This window comes from Jatropha curcas, chromosome 3 (genome assembly GCF_041381405.1).
Source record: "Jatropha curcas cultivar XTBG-Jc1 chromosome 3, XTBG_Jcur_1.0, whole genome shotgun sequence".
Taxonomy (NCBI): Eukaryota; Viridiplantae; Streptophyta; class Magnoliopsida; order Malpighiales; family Euphorbiaceae; genus Jatropha; species Jatropha curcas.
The window spans coordinates 11,918,045-11,941,116 of NC_143153.1; the positions used below are offsets into that span (position 1 = coordinate 11,918,045).

The window sequence follows — 23,072 nt, forward strand, 5'->3', positions numbered from 1 at the left end:
TCTCTAATCCAAGCCTTAAGGACAGCTCGGGTAACACCCGGGGTAATGGCTGAATCGGCAGGAAAGTCGTCCGTAATCGGAACAGTCTGATCTATCCCCATCTGTCGCAAGACGCGTGAAGCACAGTACCAAGTACAATGTGTAAGGCCCAGAAGGTAAACCCGGGTGTGATGAAAGCTAACCTGGATAAAACGGTTAATGTTGTACCAGGATATGAACCACAGAATCTCATTCGGACCCAACTCAATCAACCATGAAGTCCATGCATCGGCAGTGAGATGTGAGATTAAAATCCTCCGCATGCGATACTGAGAAGGGTTATAAGGAAAGGAAGTAGGAGCAGTAACCACCTGAAGGTGGTCCTTCAACCAAACCTGAGTAATGGATCCTTTCTGTTACAAGGGAATGATAAAAAAAAGAGGGGAAGAAAAAATGTGGAGTGATAATAAAGAGACATACCTGGAGAATAATGGGAGAAACTGCCCAATCATCAAACCCTAAAGCAGCCCTGTCAAGGCTCCTAATAGTTTCTGCCAGTACAATGCCGCTAATACAGCCCATATCCTCCATTTGTAGAACCATGGGGCAAAGACGCAAATCCCCAAAGCCTGGGTCCCGGTTAAATAAGAAACCGGCCAATAAACAGAAAACCAAGGCCCGCATCCTCAGCCTCATCTGGTTTGGGTCATCTGGGCAAGCCTCTGAGAATTCATCAATCAGAGGCAGCAGAATTGCTTTTTGGTCATCAACAATCATAGCCCTAGCTTGGGGTCGGCTAAACTGAAATAGGGTTTCAAATGACCTAACATACCCAATTTTTACCTCGTGCTTAACCAAAGGGGCATTGGGGTCACACCCTATAATGGCACAAAACTCCTCAAAGAGAGGGCACATCTCCTCCATCATGGCCCCAAATCGGAAAACGTGGGCCTCAGGGTCCCAAAGTCTAATACAGGCCTTTAAGAAGATCCAGTCAATGATTACACCCCTAAGAGTAATAACAGGAGAAATACCGTACCTCCCCAAATTGATCTTTTCAACCTTGGAGAGACTCCTAGTCCAGCTGTGCATGCTATGGTTGTAAAAGGGATTCATGTCCTTTTATTTATCCTATTTATTATTTATTGTCTTTTTTTCAAAAAAAAAAAAAAAAGAAAAGAAAAAAGAAAAATGCTCTCTCGAATTTGATAATCATGCATGCATTCTCTCGGTACTAATCAAGTGCAGGTACAAATAAGGTTCGCTACAGAAATATAGCCAAGGTTCAGAAGTACAACCAAGAGTCAGAAAATACAGTGAAAGTTCAGTACAAATTATGGCAAATAGAGCAAGTAAAACACAAGTATCAGTGACGAGTCCTCCTCCTCCTCTGGTCATCACAGGCTCGCAAGGTCCAAGCTGAAGTTAACTCCTCCTGCATACCGAGAACTAGCTCCATCATCTGTTTGACTAATACAACGGGAACCTGGGAAACCAAAAAAAAAAAAAAAAAAGAAAAAAAAAGAAGCATGTTTTTTTTTTAAGTCAATATCAAATCTCTTATGAATCCTTTTTGTGAGAGATTTATCCATTTTTACCTCAGTGATGTCCTCGGGGGGAAGAGCCAGGGGATTCACATTCCCCAAAGAGACCTCCCGGAGAGATGAAGTACCATCAGGAGTGTAGTAGGGAATACTGTATGGAAGGTGCAGATTGGCCAAGCCCGGATGAATTGGCCCAGTAGCCTCTAAAATAGCCCGGGGAATCCTGAAGGCACCAGCTGAATGACCAGGGCCAGCCCGAGACGGACCCTCCACCGGAGTGGAAGAAGAGGGATGGGTCGTAGGCCTCCTCCTTGGGGTCCTGGACGAGGGGCCTGAAGCCCGAGAAGAACGGGTGCCAAGCCGCTGGGAAGGGGTCGACCTCGGAAGGTTGTCAAGACGAGATCCAATAGGCTGCATCAGAAACATCTGGCAAAATTCATCATAATCCCCACTCCGGATAAATTTCATATGCGGAATACCCTCAATATGGGCATCGGTAAGAATCATCTGCTTGCCCGCTCGCATGTCCTCAGGGGGATGATGAGGAACGGAGCGGCAACCCCTAATCTGGAAGTCTACTCTCTCGCCCAGGTAATAGCGCCTCAAGACAGGATGTGATAAGACAATCCGCCACCTGGACAAGGCCTCTGATCGCCGGAAGTGGGGATCAGCCTCAATCAAATTTTGGAGTCGGGCATTCATCGCCCCCGCCTCCACCTATGCAATGAGAAGCAAATGTGTTAATAAATCCTTTTTATTTTCGCATACTCAAGGAAGACTAAAAGGCACTCACCTGCTCCATGGTACAAGTGTCGAAGAAGGCCCGCAGGTCTCCTAAAGATTTCTTGCGTAGAACGGACCGATGATTGGCTCGGTACCACCTCCAGGCCAAAGGTGCCAACCCTAATCCAAAATCAGGATGAGTCAACTCTGGACGGGTGAAGGGAAAATACTCAAAAGCCCAAGTCTGCAAAACGGAAGAAAGAATCAAAAGAAGAAAAAAAAGAGAGAGACAACACAGGGTGAGTATATGTTCTTTACATTACCTCCCAGAAATAGTAGGTCCCGCTGAGCTTGCAGTGGCCTCGACTCAGATCGCACATATCATCATACATGCGGCTCAGGATAGCGCCGGCCCAGTCATACTCAGTAAGGTGGGCCAAGTCTTCCAAACTCTTCAGAATCGAAGGATTAAACTTCTCTTTCCTGTTAGACCAAAAGGTCGAAGCAAATAGCAGCAACAGAGTGAACCTAGCTACCTGAGTAGCCGTTAGCTCTCCCTGCCTGTGTCTAGCGCACACGTTAGGGGCCTGGAGGGATAGCCAGTGTCTGGAAATACTCAGAGCAGGGGTAGAAGAGCTAGAACTAATAATTCTTGGCAGGTCAATCCCTATCAGCTCCATCATGCGATCAGGGGTGACCTCAGTCCTCCAGTCGTCATACAGCTCAATCGGTCGAGTGCCAAACGAAAGCTCGGAGATCACCAATAAATCAGTTGGGGTCATTGTCATCTCACCCCAAGAGAAATGAAAAGTGTTGGTAGTGTCCCACCATCTCTCAGCCAGTGCACCCAGTAGGCTCTTGTAATTTTGCCTACCAAGCTCAAGATGTCTTAAAAAGTCCAGATGAGAAGGACTGATGATGGCCCCGACCAGGTTGTTGGGGTCAAGTATATCAATTGGGATCTCAGCAATAGAGGCCTCGCCTACATCCAGCCTAAAGTGTGAATCCTAAAAAGGTAAAATTGGCTTAAGATTATTCTTTAGTTCCTTACTAAGGATGATGTCTTAAATCTCTCCTAGCATGCATACTAATAAGACAGTAAGTGCAGGAAATAAAGTTTGTTTTCGCAGGTCAGGCCATAGAGGCCCAAAACTTTGCATCATTCGGGCCTAACGCCCAAATAATAAATAAAAGTGATAGGGGACTGACCTGGACGTAGACACCAGTGACGGAAGCATGAGTGTCGACATCTACTGTCACCCGGATCTCGTCAAGAGAAATCCCCAGGGATTCTAGAAGGTCTTCATCGCTGCTATGGCTCGAGGAAGTCATTGCTAGAGAAGGATGAGAGGATTTGAGAGAGATCTTTAGAGGAAAAGATGGGAATGAATGTGAATGGAAAGTTTGAGCTATTTATAGAGGAAAAGGGGCCAAGAGGCGGGTCTTCTGGACGCGTCTATTCTTCGCCTTCAAAATTTGTGTTTCAGACAACCACCGACTCCCATAAATCATCCTTATGGTCGCCGGTGGGGGGCAACTGTGAATACCCAAATTTTTAGGCTCAGAAAGCCTATTTTCCCTGACTGAAAACAGTCCGGCCGGACTGAAGGCCATTTTGGGAATTCACCGAAAGTATGCCAATATGGTACTTGAAATGTCCGAAAAATTACGGAGATTGCAGAACTGGTCCCAGAATATTTTTTGGAGGTCCGGAACTCCCGAAAAAGCCTCCGAAACGAAAAAATAGGAAGAAAGAGGAGGGCACGCCCGCCCAGCAAGGCGGACAGGCCCGCCCAGTCCGGCGGGCACGTCCGCCCGACCGGGCACGCCCGCCCAGCCAGGCGGGTACGCCCGCCCTCGAGGGCGGACACGCCCGCCTTCCAGGGCGGGCACACCCACCTTCCAGGGTGGGCAGGACCGCCCTCGGGGCTTATTTTTCCTATAAAAGTGGCCCCGGGGCCTCCGTTTTGGGACACTCAGTCTGTGTTGACGGACGCTCCTTCTCCCTACGCTCTTTGCGATTCTTTACTGCTTTCTTGCATTTTTTATTTTAGTTTTATTTTATTTCTGTGATACTTAGTCACTTAAAATTAAACTAAAATTAATTCCCTTAACGAGGAGCTTAACCTGGAGTTAAGAAGCGGTCGACGATTAAATCTGGTATGTAAGTTAAACTTTGCCTATTTAATTTTAGCACTTCATGCATGCTTCTCTTCTACTCCTAATAATTCTACAACTGCATAAATGCATTCATATCATCATATAGGCAAGTAAGCGTGCCTCAATTAAAATATGATTAAGCTAAATGCCCGGTTAATTAATAATCGTGGTACCAAAAGCTTAAACCCGATAATATTGGCTTAAAATACCTAGCTAATTAATAGTTGTGGTATGATTGCCTCTATTTCGATCAGTTTTTCGGCTTAAGTCCAATTAATCAATAATTGTGACTAGATAGCCTTAATTAAACACGTTTTTCTTGGCGATAAATTGCCTAAATCTTTTGGCTAAACGCCTTCCAATATCAACTTTTGGCACAAATGCCTTAATCACTTTGGCGACAAATCGCCTAACCAATTTTTGGCAATAAATTGCCTAAATCACATCAATTTTTGGCAACAATTGCCTAAAGCAAATCTTTTTGGCTAAAAGCCATTAAAATCAACATTTTTGGCATCAAATGCCTAAAAATCAATTTTCAGGCGGAATGCCTAAACAAAATGCACAAAGCATACACACACTCATGCATTAAGCATACCCATTCAAAGCCCTTCAAAGAAGGCCTATCGAACTACGTTGACTTTGATCTTCCATTCAAACGGAAGTACGTAGGCACGTTTGGGATTTAACCCCGAACGGCAAGTCAAAATCACATAAACATTTTTTTTTCATTGGTCCAATCACTTCATCTTCCTTGCAAAGCATTCACTCATGGTCAGTTCATCAGCATGACATAGTCTCGGGATCCACCTCGGGTTCGTTAGATCATGCCTTAAAACATTGGGTTAATTAATCTAGCAATTAGGTTAATTAAAATTGAAGTCACTTAGGGTTTTTCCTAGTTTTCCCTAAAATAATTAAACAAGGTGGCGACTCATACATTCACGTGCATTTCTGCCCTTAGTCACATGCGTTTTCATGCATTGATATTTGGGGAGGGGTCCACACGCGGTAATAAAGATTCAACCTCCTTATTGTACAAATCGTCTTTCTTATTGATTAGTGCGTCTTTAAATGCTCACCAACCCAAGTAGTCCATACATGAATGTCTTTTCAACTACTCTTGACAGTGGGCATTAAGTCGAGTGATGACAATGCTTCACTCACCGGTCACTTTACCCTGCCATAAATGGGCGTTTCATTTCACTTTTACTTCGCATCCAATCATTCAAAGCAGATCAATTTCTTAGATAATCCTTTTTCATGGCTTTCAGAAACCAAGTCTCAACCTTCGTCCAATCCATTTCTGATGACTTATGGCAGATTCCCCCTATGAATAACTTGCCTGGTTAAGGTATTTCAAAGATCTAAAACCTAATCATGGCTTCTTGTCTTGGCTCGTTACTCATTTTAATCCAAATACCATGGTTTTCCGGTTTGAAGACTCTGAAGTGACTCTGACCTACGAGGAAATTTGTGCCGTGATGGATCATCATCCTGAACAAAATGAAACTCCGGCCTTGCCCCCAGGTCCTAGGTATAATCTAGCTAAGATTGCGGCCTTGTGTCCGGTTTATCTTCCTGATGGCATAAACACGGATCAGGGTCTTCCTTTGGAGCCCTTTCTCAACAAGGTTCTGTCCATGAATGTGGATCCTTCTTGGATTCGAGCTTGTTGCTTCTTGTTGCTGAATGTATATGCCTGAAGAACCGTCAACTCGGAATTGGAGATTTTCGACTTCTGACAGTAGTTCGTGACATGCAGCTGTACCGTCGTACTGTCTTTATGATGATCATGGGAGAAACGATGTGCTCGGTAAGGGATATTGCCCTTCATATCACCAATTTCAATATTCGTCATCGCGGTTCTCCAATATTGCTGCAGGCCTGGGCTTAGACAAGTTAAGTCTGCTTCTTCCGGTCCCTGCTCGTTTGATTCCAACCTATGGTCCTGCCAACTTTCGGTCTTGGACTCGAGGACATTTCGACTTTGGGGATAACCCGACAATTCGGTGGATTTGTCCCTGGTGGAGGATCAGGTTGGTTACTACTGGAAGCGTGAGCCTTAATTATGTGCTGTATGCTAGTCTAGATCGTTCCATGGCCTATTTCCCAGACAGGATCAGCCGTCAATACGGTATGATACAGCGCGTTCCCAGAATCCATAACTTCGAAAGCGGTCTAATAACATCACATCTGTTGACCGGTTTGGCTGACCGTTGGCGAAATCGAAACACTGTGTATTTAGATGAAGGAACGATGCAGGATACCGTGACACTCGCATACTTCAACTGGTTCTTCACCCCACAATGATGTCGTGCCCTGTGAGGACTGGCCCTTGCTGATAGGCCCTGCTAGAATAAATTGTTGTCTTTTCTTTTCCTTTTGTACCCGGGCCATGAGCTTTTATTTAAATGTATCTGCTTTTCTTTCAATTAATGACCTTGATGGCTCTGCCTTTATTAGTTTCTGCTTCCTGCACACATGAATCAACAACATACAACAAACTTTTTCCTTTGGAATTATTTGTTGTGTTAGTTATTTGGGCCTCCTACCCTTGGATTAATAAATGAAAACTCATAAAGTAAAAGTTATTTTACAAAAACAAAAGCTTACGCTTGGAAACAACAAAGAATGGAGTGACTGTTTTATTACCTGCACAAATCAAACAAAAATAACAAATGTAACTCCTTTATGTATGCATGAACCTATGTAAGCGCTAAGGTTTATTCATGGTTTTATATTGATCTTTCCAGGGAAATCACTGAGAAAATGGTGCTCGTCCCTCTGATCAACGTCTTAAAAGAGTTCATGGTTTAGGCAGGGCCAACAGTCGGAACATCTTAGATCAAATGAGTCGATCTTGGATCAAATAAGCAGAGAGGAAGGTCTTGCATCCTTCAACCATATCCCCGGAATAGGAAGAAAGATTTTAAACTTCAAATCTTTTATTAATCTTTCTTCTTTTCAACATTATACAGAAGTAAAGAAAGTTTATTCTAATACAATGGTCATTTACTCTAACTACTCGATTTCCTATTCTCCTTCAAGTCGGGTTGATGGCGTTGAGTAACCAATCACACATTTATCACGAACGCATGGCATGAATTCTGCATTTAAACTAAGCACCACACGTTGATCCTGAAAAATTTTTTATTTTATTTTATTATTATTATTTTATTTTTTTTTTATGCTCTAACTTTTGCCTAGGCCGCCCTTTCGGGTTTTCAACCTAGCGAGCTTAATTCTTGCCTAAGCCGCCCTTTCGGGTTTTCGACTTAGCTTTTTTTTTTTTTCAAAATCATCATTTCAGACGTAGAATCTTTTCATTTGGTCTTGATTGACGATTCGATTGACAGGTTCTTGATAGCCTCGCAAAGCGGGCAAATCTTGTTATGTTATTTTGATATAAATTGCATAAATGCATGATTGTTTTTGTACATTTTACGTTTGTTTGTGTTGCTTTTGTTTCAAAGTAATTTTCAGGAACACAGTCGAAGCAAAGATTTGTTCTATACAAAAATAAGGCCAAAACAAGTTGAAAAATGGAAAGAATCCTTAAATCAGCCCTCGCGCCGCGAAGCAAGTCGCAACAAAGGAAAACACCCAAAGTCGCGAGCGCTACCAGAGGACGCGCGCGCAACCCACACCCAGAAAAAGCAAGTCGCGAGCGCAACATTCATATACGCGGGCGCGACAAGCAAATTTGAGAGTCAAAAACAATGGGAGCAAAGGTCGCGAGCGCGCCTTCCAACTGCACGGGCGCGAGAATCACTTTTGAGAGGCAGAAGGTTTGCCGGCAAAAGTCGCGAGCATGGCTTCAAGATGCGCGAGCGCGAAAAGAACTTCTGAAAGGCAGAAGCATTTGGAGAAGAAGTCGCGAGCGCGACCTTTACAAGCACGAGCACGAGTCGAGATTTCCAGGAGACGTAATTGCTGCCTTTTCATCAGAAAATCATATATTTTCATGCAAGGGTCGGGACTCTTCCCAAGAGAAGTCACCTCAAGCACCTCTTGGCCAACCAATCACTACCAAAACCACCATCACTCTCCTCCTCTATAAATAATAATCAAAGTGAAGCAAGAAGGGAGAGATATAGATTTAATTCTTATTCAGAGTTAGATTCACAAAACACTTAGATTGTATTAGGAGAAGTGTGTTAGTAGTACTTAGAGCAAGATTGACGAAAGTCACTTGTTATTGATTGTGCCAAGAACACCAAGAAGTTCCTTGAGGTGTGACGCCCTCCCGAGGCTTGAGTTAGATTACCTCTTTCTCTTGTTTTATAAACTTATTGTATGTTGTTCTTCATAACTCTTCTATGCAAAGCAACAATTTTTAATTGGTAATATTCAATAAAAATTCTTTAAGTTATCTTTTGGTCTTTGTTTAATCAAAGTTACTAAATTATATTCTCAGAAGGAAATAGTTTAGTAAAGATCAAAGAGATTTAATTCATTGAATTGAGTTTACATATGCACATTTCACTTATTTCTGCTGAAATTAAATCTGTCTTATTGAAATAATCAAAGAATAAGAATTAGGTTTAATATTTAACAAAATAAGGTTTTTATTATATGTAGAAATAAATATAATAGATAATATAATTCTATATTGAGAAGTTGAATTACAACTTACCATATGTGGTTAAAGAATTTTCTATTGCATGTTACAAGCTTTTGCATAGAAAAGGGAAATCCTGTGTATGATCAATTATTCTAAGTATTTTACCACACACTTGTCTTTATAATTAATTATTCTAAGTATTTGACTATACACTTATCTTTTAATTTAATTAAATATTAGCCTTAGCATAAATAGAAATCAATCACTTCTGTATTTATTTCTGTAAACACATCATTAAGAATAAAGTAGCAAGAGGACTCAACCCGTTCCTCGTGGGATCGATCTTTTATTACTACGTTACGATCCGTATACTTGCGGGAACTCAAACGAGATGCAACAAGTTTTTGGTGACGTTGTCGGGGAACGGTGTTCTGTCATTTAACGAAATATTCTTATATGTGATTTGCAGTTTATTTTAATTAAGATACATACTTATAGTTGATTCAAAATTTTGCAGGAACACATAGTTTACATAACTCATATGCCAAGTACCAGATCTTCAAACAGTGAATTGGAGGATTATCAACCTGAGATTGAACAATTTCTTTCAGAACGAAAAAAGAAGAAGAAAAGAAGAAATTCAAGAATCATGGGTGATGGAAATCCGCCACAGAGGTTGATGGACTTTGTGACTCCAAGTTTAAATGGTTCACAAAAGGGAGTAATACATCCACCAGTAAATGCTAACCAGTTTGAGATTAAACCGGCTTTATTACAAATGCTCCAAAATAGTGTTCAGTTCTACGGATTACCAAATGAGGATCCTAACTCACATATAGCCAGTTTTCTTGAAATCTGTGATACATTCAAGATGAATTCGGTACCAGCAGATGCCATCAAGTTACGTCTATTTCCTTTCACATTGAAAGACAAGGCAAAAGCTTGGTTGAATTCATTACCACCAAACTCTATCACTACCTGGGAAGAACTAGCCCAAGCCTTCCTATCTAAGTATTTCCCACTAGCAAAAACCGCTAGGCTTATCAAAGAAATAACCTCATTTACCCAGCATGAAAATGAGTCCCTATATGAGGCATGGGATCGCTATAAAGAGCTCCAACGAGTTTGCCCACACCATGGCCTTCCCCAAAATATATTGATTCAAACCTTCTACAATGGGGTGACACCTTCTACAAGAGGAACAATAGATGCCATGGCAGGAGGATCATTAATGAAGAAGACTACTAATGATGCAATTGAGTTACTAGAAGAGATGGCCAACAATAATAGCATATGGCCAACTGAAAGGGCTCAGGTAAGTCATTCTACTACTAGCAATGAGTCTTCATCTTCTTCAAAGAATTCAGTAAAGAAAGTGCATGAATTAGATCCTTTAACCATGATGCAAGCATAGATTTCTGCTTTGTCTTATAAAATTGATAACTTAAACATAAGTAAATCAACACCTCTTATTTGTGACAATTGCGGTCAAAATGGGCATGTGTCAAATGAATGTAATTATAAGCATTCGGGTATGGAGGAGCAAGTGAATTATGTCCAAGGACAAGTTCGTGGTCCGTACTCACATACTTATAATACTGAAAATCGTAATTATCATAATTCCTTTTGGAGAAATCATGATAATCAGGAAAGGGGCAATCAGGTTAGTCAATCTCAAGATAGGCTGGGACAATTGACTAATAAGCTTGATAAATTTCTAGAAGGATTCAACCAAAAGATGAGTAGTCAAGATGATAGTTTTAAATGGTTAGAATCAGAGTTTGACAAGTTATTCAAAAATCATTCATCATCCATACATAATTTGGAGGTACAAGTAGGGCAGCTTGCAAGTGCCATTTCATCACGTGAAGTGGGGAATCTTCCTAGTAATACAGAAAAGAATCCTAGGGAGAATGTAAGTGCCATTGCCTTACGAAGTGGAAAAATAGTAGATAAAATAGTTCCTTCGGGTACTGATGTTAATGTTTTGAATAATGCAACTGTGGAGCCGGTTTGTGAACCGAGCATTGAAGTAAATAGTGCAGGATCAAAAGTAGCAAGAGGACTCAACCCGTTCCTCGTGGGATCGATCTTTTATTACTACGTTGCGATCCGTATACTTGCGGGAACTCAAACGAGACGCAACAAGTTTTTGGCGCCGTTGCCGGGGATAAGAAACAGGAAAGAATAAGGGGAAGGACAATGATAAAACATATCAATCTAGGCCCCCTTTTCCGCAAAGGCTCAAGAAGCAGGAGCAAGATAAGCAGTTCTTAAATTTTATTGATAAACTGAAAAATTTGCATATCAACATGTCGCTCATGGAAGCTATCACACAAATTCCAAACTACGGTAAGTTCCTTAAAGATTTGATCTCAAAGAAACGTAGTTGGGAAGATGTGTCGACAGTCACTCTAACTGAGGATTGTAGCTCCATAATCTCAAGTAAGTTACCTACTAAACTCAAAGATCCAGGGAGTTTCACTATACCATGCAAATTAGGTAAAGTAGATTTTCCTAGATGTCTATGTGATTTAGGAGCAAGTATTAATTTGATGCCATTATCTCTCTTTAAGAAATTGGGACTAGAGGATGAAGTTAAGAGAACTAATATGGTTTTACAACTTGCTGACCAAACTATTAAAAGACCCTATGGTATCATTGAAGATGTACTTGTTAAGGTTGACAAATTTATTTTTCCAACTGATTTCATCATACTTGACTTTGTTTATGATAAAAATTGCCCTCTTATTTTAGGAAGACCATTTATGAACACAAGGAGACCATTAATTGATGTTTCAGAAGGAAAATTAGTCCTTAGGATAGGTGATGATGTCATTGAGTTTCATATAGATAAAGCTATGAAATATCCTATGGATGAGGGAAATTGCATGAGAATTGACATAGTTGATGCATGCATACAAGAAATATTTACCTTGGAAGGTAATGAAAAATTTGAAGAAGAAAATGTCAATATTGAAGAAGAGGAGTTTATAAATTTAAGACCTGAAATGTTACTTAGGGAGCATGAACCAATTGAAGTTCCACCAATAGTAGACCTTAAAGAGTTACCAAGTCATTTGCGATATGCTTTCTTAGGTAAAGATCACACACTTCCTATAATTATTTCTAACAAATTAACTGTAGATCAAGAGAATGATTTATTAAAAATTGTTAGAAATAGGATTAAGAGTATAGGATGGCAAATTTCTGACGTTAAGGGGATAAGTCCAAATCGAGTCATGCATTACATCAATCTTGAGGATGGACATATACCTAAGGCAGAAAGACAAAGGAGACTTAATCCTAATATGAAAGAAGTAGTGAAGAAAGAAATTATCAAGTTACTAGATGCAGGAATAATATACCCAATTTCGGATAGCCAATGGGTTAGTCCAATTCAATGTGTGCCTAAAAAGGGAGGAATGACTGTAGTAAAAAATGAAAATGGTGAACTAATTCCTACTAGGACCACTACAGGTTGGAGGGTATGTATTGATTATAGAAAACTTAATTCAGCCACCAGAAAAGATCATTTTCCATTACCATTCATAGATCAAATGTTAGAAAGAATTGCTGGTCATGCTTTCTATTGTTTTCTCGATGGATATTCGGGATATTTTCAGATTTATATCTTTCCGAATGACCAAGAGAAAACCACATTTACTTGTCCATTTGGTACATTTGCGTATAGACGCATGCCTTTTGGATTATGCAATGCACCTGCAACATTTCAACGTTGCATGACCGCGATTTTTAATGACTACATAGAAGAAATTATGGATGTCTTTATGGATGACTTTTCTGTGTATGGTGATTCATTTGAAGGTTGTTTGAAAAATCTAGATCTTGTATTATCAAGATGTGAAAGTGCTAACTTGGTTTTGAATTGGGAGAAATGCCACTTTATGGTTGATGAGGGCATTGTTTTAGGGCACAAAATAAGTAAGGAAGGAATCCAGACAGATAGGACAAAGATAGAAGCTATAGAAAAATTACCTCCTCCTACTACGGTTAAAGGTATAAGATCTTTTCTAGGCCATGCAGGATTTTATAGAAGATTTATAAAAAATTTTTCTATCATTGCTAAACCTCTAACTAACTTACTTGTTAAAGATGCATCTTTTGATTTTTCTCTAGAATGTTTAGAAGCTTTTAAAACTTTGAAGAAGGCATTAGTAAGTGCGCCTGTTATAGCAAAACCCAATTGGGAATTACCATTTGAAATAATGTGTGATGCTAGCGATGTTGCTGTTGGTTGTGTATTAGGCCAAAGACATGAGAAAAAGTTGCATGTGATATACTATGCTAGCCATGTTCTAACTAGTACTCAAATGAATTATACAACTACTGAGAAGGAAATGTTGGCTGTGGTGTATGCATGTGATAAATTCAAATCATACTTGTTAGGAGCAAAAGTCATAATCTATACTGATCATTCTGCATTGAAATACCTGTTTGCTAAAAAAGATGCAAAACCACGTCTTATTCGATGGGTATTATTATTGCAAGAATTTGACATTGAAATTAGAGACAAAAAGGGTTCTGAAAATTTAGTTGCAGATCATTTATCACGTCTAGAAAATGAAGAAGGACCAATAGGAGAAACTACAATTATAAATGAAAATTTTCCAGATGAGAATTTAATGTTAGTACAACATGTTCACACACCTTGGTATGCTGACATTGCAAATTTTCTAGCTTCTAACATCATACCTCCAGATATGACTTATGCACGAGAGAAGAAGTTCTATGCAGATGCTAAAAATTTCTTATGGGATGAACCATTCTTGTTTAAGATATGTATGGACGGTATGATTAGAAGATGTGTAGGGGAAACAGAAATACAAGATATACTTATGCATTGTCATTCTAGTCCATATGGAGGGCATCATGGAGCAAATAGAACTGCTTCAAAGGTTTTGGAAAGTGGCTTTTATTAGCCCACTCTATTCCACGATGCTCGTATATTTGTCTCTCATTGTGACAGGTGTCAACAGGTTGGCAACATAAGTCGAAAAGATGAAATGCCTTTATCCAACATACTCGAGGTAGAGATATTCGATGTATGGGGAATCGACTTCATGGGACCATTCCCTATTTCACAAGGTAAGAGTTATATCTTAGTAGCTGTTGACTATGTTTCCAAGTGGGTGGAAGCACAAGCTTGTGTCACAAACAACTCCAATACAGTGGTCAAATTCTTAAAAGCATTATTTACCAGATTTGGGGTTCCAAGAGCAATCATAAGTGACGGAGGTACGCACTTTTTAAATAGATCGTTTGAAAGCCTTTTGAGGAAATATGGAGTACATCACAAGGTATCTACCCCATATCATCCACAAACTAGTGGTCAAGTGGAAATTTCAAACTGCGAGCTTAAGTGGATTTTGGAAAAAAACTGTCAATTCATCACGAAAGGATTGGTCGCTTAAACTCGATGATGCACTCTGGGCCTATAGAACGGCATTTAAGACACCAATTGGGATGTCTCCATACCGTCTAATTTATGGTAAGGCATGTCACCTACCCCTAGAATTGGAATATAAAGCATATTGGGCAATAAAGTCTTTAAATTTTGATTTAAGCAAGGCTGGCTACAAAAGGAAACTTCAGTTAAATGAACTAGATGAGATCAGATTATTAGCATATGAAAATGCCAAGTTATAAAAGGAAAGAACTAAGAAATGGCATGATAATCAAATTCGAATCAAATCATTTAAGGAAGGAGACCAAGTGTTATTGTTCAATTCAAGACTACGCCTGTTTCCTGGAAAACTGAAGTCCAGATGGAGTGGACCATTTGAGGTAATCAAAGTTGCAGAACATGGAGCATTAGAATTGAAGAATCTATCTAATGGTTCTACATTCGTGGTAAATGGACAACGGTGTAAGCTTTATTTGGGTAATAGGATTGAGGATCCACCACAGGTAACATTTTAAATCGATTTCATAAGTATGTATAATTTCAATCACTACTTAATATAATTTGTTTATTATAATGTATTATTTGGTTATTTGTTTTTATCAATTTTTTTTAAGTTAAGAAAAAAAAGGGGAAACCCATCAAAAATCAAGTGTGCAGGGAAGTCTATTTTTGCAGGAAGCCAAACTCGCGAGCGTGAATGAAAGAAAGCACGAGCACAAACATTGCAAAAAAAAAAAAAAAAAAGACAGCAACTCTTTTTTACAAAACTCGCGATCGCGACATCTATCTGCGCGAGCGCGAATTTTCCACAAAACAAGTCAGAAGCTTTAAGATCCCAACTCGCGATCGCGACATATATCTGCGCGAGCGCAAGTTCTCTACAAAACAAGTCAGAAGCAAAGAGATTCACTCTCGCGATCGCAATAATACCAAGCGCGAGCGCGATTAGGGCACAACAAAGGACAGAGGCCAGGCAAGAACCATTCGCGAGCGCGAATTTTCAGACGCGATCGCGACTCCAGAAAAATTCCTGGCGCGATTCCACAAATCTTTGGCGCAACTTCCTAACGGTCAGAAATTTTCAACTGCCCTCTCACATTCCAATCAATTCTTCTCCTTCCCAAGGCATTCAAACCTGCAAAAAACTGTAAGTAACCTTTCAAATCCAATCAAAACTCTTCCTTTTCAACTTACCCATTAACTACTCAACCCTATCCTTCCCTAAATTCATCTATATAAGAAAATCAATTCCTTTCTTTACAAACCCCCAAACTCTGTCCCTACAAAACCAATTCCCAGCAACCCTCTTTTCTGCATATCTTGAACAACAATATCCCCGTCCACACTCACACCATGCCATTCAAGCAAAAAGCCAGGAAGAACAAAGAAGGATCTTCATCCTTTGCACCAACACGAAAGGATTTGGCCACCAGATATAAGGCTCCTTTTCCCATATATACTATGGAGGAAGGGGAACGCTACACACGCCTTGCCAAGTGCACTTTCACAAGTATGTATCTTCTTGACCAACCCTTTTTACAGACTACTGGCATTTTAGAGAAAGTACAGGAATATTTGAAAATTTTAAATTTTGAAATATTTAGTCAATTACAAATTCCTGAAAATGCTAAATTAAGTTTAGAGTTATTGATTACTATTGATTGGGCGGATGATAATGAAATGGCCATCAAATTTAGAGTGGATGGAGAGGAATTAACTGTGGATTATGCTAAAATGAACGAATGGTTAGGATTCCCTAAAAGTGGATGTGCTTCTAAACCGAAAGGATGGAATGCATCTTCCGTTTGGGAAATACTAACGGGGCAATCAACTTTTACTCCACGAAATGCTGGAAATAAATGGATCAAAGATGAGAGTATTTTATACCTACAGAAATATTTGTGTTATGCCTTGTTAGGACGGGTGGAAGCATCCAAAGTCCAAACAAGAGACTTGTTTGTTTTGGACTGTATTTTGCAGGGAAAACGAGTAGACATTACCGGAATCGTGCTCGATACAATATATAACGCCTCTTGTCATCAAGGGAAAGTTACTTTAGGAGTGGGTAGTTTGGCACCTATCTTAGCATATGTTGCTCGAATGCCCATTCCACCTTATCAGCCCCAACCTACAGACACTTTTAGGTATATGGATGGCACATTCTTGAAAAAGACAGGTTTGGTTGAAGAAGTAAAAATTGGTAGCACAGTTCTTTATCGTTGAAAGCCTTGGGAAACTAGAGTCGGGCATAGCGATCGTAATGAAGGAACCTCTGATGCACAAACACCAAGACAGCGAAAAGGCAAAGCGCCAGTCACATCATCTTCTCATGCGGAAGAAGAAGAAGATGAAGTTGCCGGATGGAAGCAAGTGTTGGGTAAAGTGGAAGCTTTACAGCAATCGCAGGAAACCTTACAAGTTACTGTTCTTGACATGGGACAAAAACTGCATACAATCCAGAAAAACCACGAACGGATGGAATGGAAGTGGATGAAATATTTCCACCATCAAAACATCGAGTTCACTCCATCACCTCCGGGTTTTCCGGAGGCCTAAGGTTTTTCTATCCCTTTTTAGTTTTTATTTTATTTTTCAGTATTGTTGTGTGTTTATGCATGTGATGTGTTATCTTTGCATTTCTTCCCCCACAATGAGGGCATTGTGTCTTTTAAAGTGTGGGGGACACTTACAAGATTTCTGTTCATTGTCATTGTCATTTTTATTATCTCCGTTCATTTTTATTTCATTTCATATATATATAAAAAAAAATGTGACAATTAAAAAAGTCAACTTCTTTGCCTTAGTTCAATGTTTTTAGTCTCTACATGTTGATTTGTTTGTATTTTGCTTGTTGAAATAGAAGTCTTGAATAATATACCATGATTAGAGAGATTGAATTCTTATATGAACTTAAGTTTTAATATATTACATATGACATTTTAAACTTTTCAAATAGCACATTTTAATCTTTGGTTAATTATCTAGACATTATCTTTTGTTTTAGAAAAGCTTGAATCCTACCTTGAATAAAGAATAGGAAGAAATTAAAAACTTGTATGTTTCAAGTCAATAAGGGATGAAGGTATGTATAAAAAAAAAAGAGAGGAACCTTAAGGGAATAACGGAAAAACCGTTCCAAAGTAAAGTGGTATGGAGCATAAAATGCAACCACTTATCATTTACATTCCTACATACCTTGAACAAAAATAAGAGCAAAAGAAAAAAATTGTGGTATGGAGCATAAAATGCAACCACAAAAAGAAAAGAAAAGAAATGAAGTGGTATGGAGCATAAAATGCAACCACTTAGTGAGATAGAAATAAGACTACCTAAAAATGCCTTGAGATGAGAAACAATACATGTATACTTTCTAAAGTACTTCCTATTCTTTGCATTTTAAGGATGGAGGATTGCCTATCTCATATCTTAAAATGGCTAGATTTCTTATACTTTAGATTTTTGTTTGCTATTTTGAAATTTTTACATGTCACATTCATTTACACTACTTGGTTCATAAAATACAAAAATCTCTTATCTTTGGTAGATTACTTAAGAAATCTAAATCAACGAATAAAAACAAACATGATCAACATGAAGTTCAAAAAGAAGGGTAAATATCTTGCTTAGGGACAAGCAAAGAGCTAAGTGTGGGGGAATTGATAGCCTCGCAAAGAGGGCAAATCTTGTTATGTTATTTTGATATAAATTGTATAAATGCATGATTGTTTTTGTACATTTTACGTTTGTTTGTGTTGTTTTTGTTTCAAAGTAATTTTCAGGAACACAGTCGAAGCAAAGATTTGTTCCATACAAAAATAAGGCCAAAACAAGTTGAAAAATGGAAAGAATCCTTAAATCAGCCCTCGCGCCGCGAAGCAAGTCACAACAAAGGAAAACGCCCAAAGTCGCGAGCGCTACCAGAGGACGCGCGCGCAACCCACACCCAGAAAAAGCAAGTCGCGAGCGCGACATTCATATACGCGGGCGTGACAAGCAAATTTGAGAGTCAGAAACAATGGGAGCAAAAGTCGCGAGCGCGCCTTCCGATTGCACGGGCGCGAGAATCACTTTTGAGAGGCAGAAGGTTTGCCGGCAAAAGTCGCGAGCGTGACTTCAAGATGTGCGAGCGTGAAAAGAACTTCTGAAAGGCAGAAGCATTTGGAGAAGAAGTCGCGAGCGCGACCTTTACAAGCACGAGCGCGAGTCGAGATTTCCAGGAGACGTAATTGCTGCCTTTTCATCAGAAAATCATATCTTTTCATGCAAGGGTCGGGACTCTTCCCAAGAGAAGTCACCTCAAGTACCTCTTGGCCAACCAATCACTACCAAAACCACCATCACTCTCCTCCTCTATAAATAACAATCAAAGTGAAGCAAGAAGGGAGAGATATAGATTTAATTTTTATTCAGAGTTAGATTCACAAAACACTTAGATTGTATTAGGAGAAGTGTGTTAGTAGTACTTAGAGCAAGATTGACGAAAGTCACTTATTATTGATTGTGCCAAGAACACCAAGAAGTTCCTTGAGGTGTGATGCCCTCCCGAGGCTTGAGTTAGATTACCTCTTTCTCTTGTTTTATAAACTTATTGTATGTTGTTCTTCATAACTCTTCTATGCAAAGCAACAATTTTTAATTGGTAATATTCAATAAAAATTCTTTAAGTTATCTTTTGGTCTTTGTTTAATCAAAGTTACTAAATTAGATTCTCAGAAGGAAATAGTTTAGTAAAGATCAAAGAGATTTAATTCATTGAATTGAGTTTACATATGCACATTTCACTTATTTCTGCTGAAATTAAATCTGTCTTATTGAAATAATCAAAGAATAAGAATTAGGTTTAATATTTAACAAAATAAGGTTTTTATTATATGTAGAAATACATATAATAGATAATATAATTCTATATTGAGAAGTTGAATTACAACTTACCATATGTGGTTAAAGAATTCTCTATTGCATGTTACAAGCTTTTGCATAGAAAAGGGAAACCTGTGTATGATAAATTATTCTAAGTATTTTACCACACACTTGTCTTTATAATTAATTATTCTAAGTATTTGACTATACACTTATCTTTTAATTTAATTAAATATTAGCCTTAGCATAAATAGAAATCAATCACTTCTGTATTTATTTCTGTAAACACATCATTAAGAATAAAGTAGCAAGAGGACTCAACCCGTTCCTCATGGGATCGATCTTTTATTACTACGTTGCGATCCGTATACTTGCGGGAACTCAAACGAGACGCAACAGTTCTCCTTCCATAGTGACCAATTCAGCGGCACCTTTTGCTAATAGTTTGTGAACTCTGAACGGTCCATGCCAGTTGGGTTTAAATTTCCCACCAGGATGATTCTGGGCTTCATGGTCTAATAATCTGATCAAAACTAGATCTCCGTTTCTTACTGCCCTTGGGTGTACTCGTTTATTGTAGAAACGAGCAATTCTTCTTTTTCTCATTTGATCCTGGAATCGAGCATTCAGTCTTTTCCCGTCTAAGAGCGCCAGATCTTCATATCTCTTCTTGACCCATTCCTCTTCAGTCAGACCAGCTTCTATCAAAACTCTGAGAGACTTCTTTTCGAGCTCTATCGGTAACACTGCCTCCATCCCGTATACAAGTTCAAAAGGAGAAGCTCCGTTTACTGATTTGAATGTAGTGCGATGCCCCTAGAGTGCGAAAGGAAGTTTCTCAGCCTAGCGTCTATACCTTTCACACATCTTTGATAGGATTCTTTTGATCTCCTTATTCACAGCTTCTACTGCGCCATTAGCCTGAGGGCGATAAGGAGAAGAATGGTGATGCTCAACCTTGTATCTATAAAGCAATTGGCCAACATCTGCCTGAAAATGAGAGCCATTATCTGTAACTATGTGATGGGGCACACCATAGCGACAGAAAATGTTCTGTTCGATGAATCTAGCCACATGTTTGGCAGTTAAGGTTTTGTAAGATTGAGCCTCAATCCATCTAGAGAAGTAGTCAACTGCGACCAATATATACTGATGGCTGTTGGATGCTGCTGGTGAAATTTAGCCAATGATGTCTATGCCCCATGCAGAAAAAGGCCAAGAAGGAGTTGTCGGATGGAGTTCAACAGCAGGTAAGTGGCTTTTATTGTCATGATATTGGCAAGCTTTGCAATGACGCACATACTGAACACAGTCACCTTCCATCTGCATCTAGAAATAACCCTGCCTCATGATTTTTCTTGCTAGGCTCATGCCACTTAAATGAGTACCGCAAACTCCTTCATGCACCTTCCTCATTATGTCTTCTCCTTCTCTCTTGCTCACACATCTCAGCAACATTCCATCCCAAGCTCTTCTGTAGAGTTCACCATCGGCTAGAACATAATTCAGAGCCATTTTTCTGAGAACTGCACGGTCTGCTTTCGTAGCATCATCAGAAAAAGTACCGTCTTTCATGTACCTCAGGATATCCGTGAACTATGGTTCTTCATCTGGTTCTACCTGGTTCACAAAATGTTCTTTATAGCACGGGATATTGGTTGTGGTAATGATAAATGGCTTCTTCGGAACCTTGCTCAAATCTTGCCAGGCCGATGCTAAGTTTGCCAAGGCGTCTGGAATTCTGTTATAGGTTCTTCCTATGTGAGTGAAAGTGATCTTGTCAAATAGTGTTGCCTTTTTCAACAAGTACTCAACATAAGGCTTCAGTCTTTCTTCCTCTACCTACCATCTCTCGTTAGCATGTTCAATAACCAATAACGAATCTCCTATTACTTCGACTTCCTTAGCACCGGATGCAAGGAGAGCTTCCATCCCCATGATGCATGCTTCATATTCCGCCATGTTATTAGTGACCGGGAACAACAACCTCTTGCACATCGTGGTAACCTCGCCATTAGGTGCTTCAATTACAATACCAACTCCGGCTCCATTTCTGTTGGCTGATCCATCAAAGTACAATCTCCAAGCTCCTGTTTCGATACATAGTAAGTACTCATCCAGAAACTCCAATTCCCAAGGTTCATCACTTGCAATTGGATTTTCTGCCAGGAATTCTGCTACAGCCCGACCTTTGACCGTTTTCTTCGTTAGAAATTCTGCATCCACGCTAGACATCTGAATTAACCACTTAGACAACCGTCCCTCTAGAGTAGGCGTTTTCTGTAAATACTTCAGAGGATCAATTTTGGAGACAAAAGTGACCTTGAAGGAATCAAAATAAGGCCGCAACTTCTTTATCGACCATACTACTGCCATGCACGTTTTTTCAATCAGATTGTACTTCTCTTCGATAGGCAGTAATTTCTTGCTGATGTAGTAAATGGCCTTCTCTACTCCAGCAGCGTCCGGCTGTACCAACATTTCTCCGACCCCTGCATCTTCTACAGATAGATATAAGATTAGAGGTTCTCCTGGTCTTGGTGAACTAAGCACTGGTGGATTCATCAAGTATTTCTTTATGTGGTCAAAGGCCTTCTGGCAGTCCTCGTTCCACTTGACTGGCTGATTTTTCTTCAGTAGCTTGAAAATTGGAGCACAGGTGATGGATAACCTCAAAATAAACCTGCTAACGTACTGAATTTTACCCAAAAAGCTTCTCACCTGACGTTCTGTTATTGGCGGTTCCATATCCTGAATGGCTTTTATTCGGTTCCCCAGTGAAGTCGCCAAACTGTTTTCCCCGGAAACACGAAATCGGTATTGAGTTTATTCGGTTGTTATTTTATTTTGGAAAAAGAGGTGATAAAACCTTTGGATATGCGATGCCGATAAATCGATCTTATAAAACATTTGAGTCGCCACCCATTATTTCGGCAATGGGACCGTTTTCCGATTTATTTTATAAAAGTGACTTCATTTAACCCAATTTTATTCAAGGCCTATTATTTAGAAAAACTGGTCAGGCGTACCAAGTACAATTCTAGGTAAGGGAATTGGGTACGTCGGTCCGTTGGAAACCGACGCCCGAAAAACCGGCCTCTTTTAACCTACGATTTCTAATTGGTTTTATTTCAGAAAAAGCCGAATTATTTAAACCCAACCCGAATAAATCGAACCGAGTTCCTATTTGGAAAATTATTTAATCGTCCCAAATAAGTTCATTCATTGCATCCATTCATAAACCAAGCATCATATCCATCATTCATCCACCATACATATCAAATAAAATTTAAAAGACCCGCTCTTGCCTTATGGTTAAAGGCGGGCCACAAACCGAGTTTAATAATAACACCAATAATGAGCAATAAGAAACAAATTCTAAAGAAAATTTCATAATCACCAATAGTTAATTGATTTGGTTTGATTAAGACTCAATTTTCCCATTATTGATCATTTTCCACATTGAGATTAAAAAAATCTGCTTAATGAAACAAAATTAAGATAAAATAATGAAGATAAACTGGGAATGGGAGACAGTCGCGTCACGCAGCTGTTCTATGGAAGAACAGTCGCGTGGCGCAGCTCTTGTCTTTCATTCTGGAACTCATAACAGTTGCGTCACGCTGCTGTTCTATGAAGAACAGTCGCGTGATGGAACTCTATCATTCGTATTGGCACTTAGAACGATTGCGTCACGCGGGTGTTCTATGAAGAACAGTCGCGTGACGGAACTCCTACCTACGTGACGGAACTCCTACCTACGTGACGGAACTGTTTGTGACTTATTCCAAATCCTCAACTTTATTGATTA

General features: G+C 39.5%; 1 non-coding gene and 1 pseudogene across 1 annotated transcript; one reads left to right on the forward strand and one right to left on the reverse strand.

Annotated features, from left to right (window-relative positions):
• Positions 1-9,514: 9,514 nt before the first annotated feature.
• On the forward strand, positions 9,515-15,102 carry LOC119369968 (uncharacterized; annotated as a pseudogene).
• Positions 10,010-10,116, reverse strand: LOC149497562 (small nucleolar RNA R71). Its single transcript, XR_016320270.1, has one exon. It is a non-coding gene; the product is annotated as a small nucleolar RNA R71 (small nucleolar RNA).
• Positions 15,103-23,072: the final 7,970 nt, after the last annotated feature.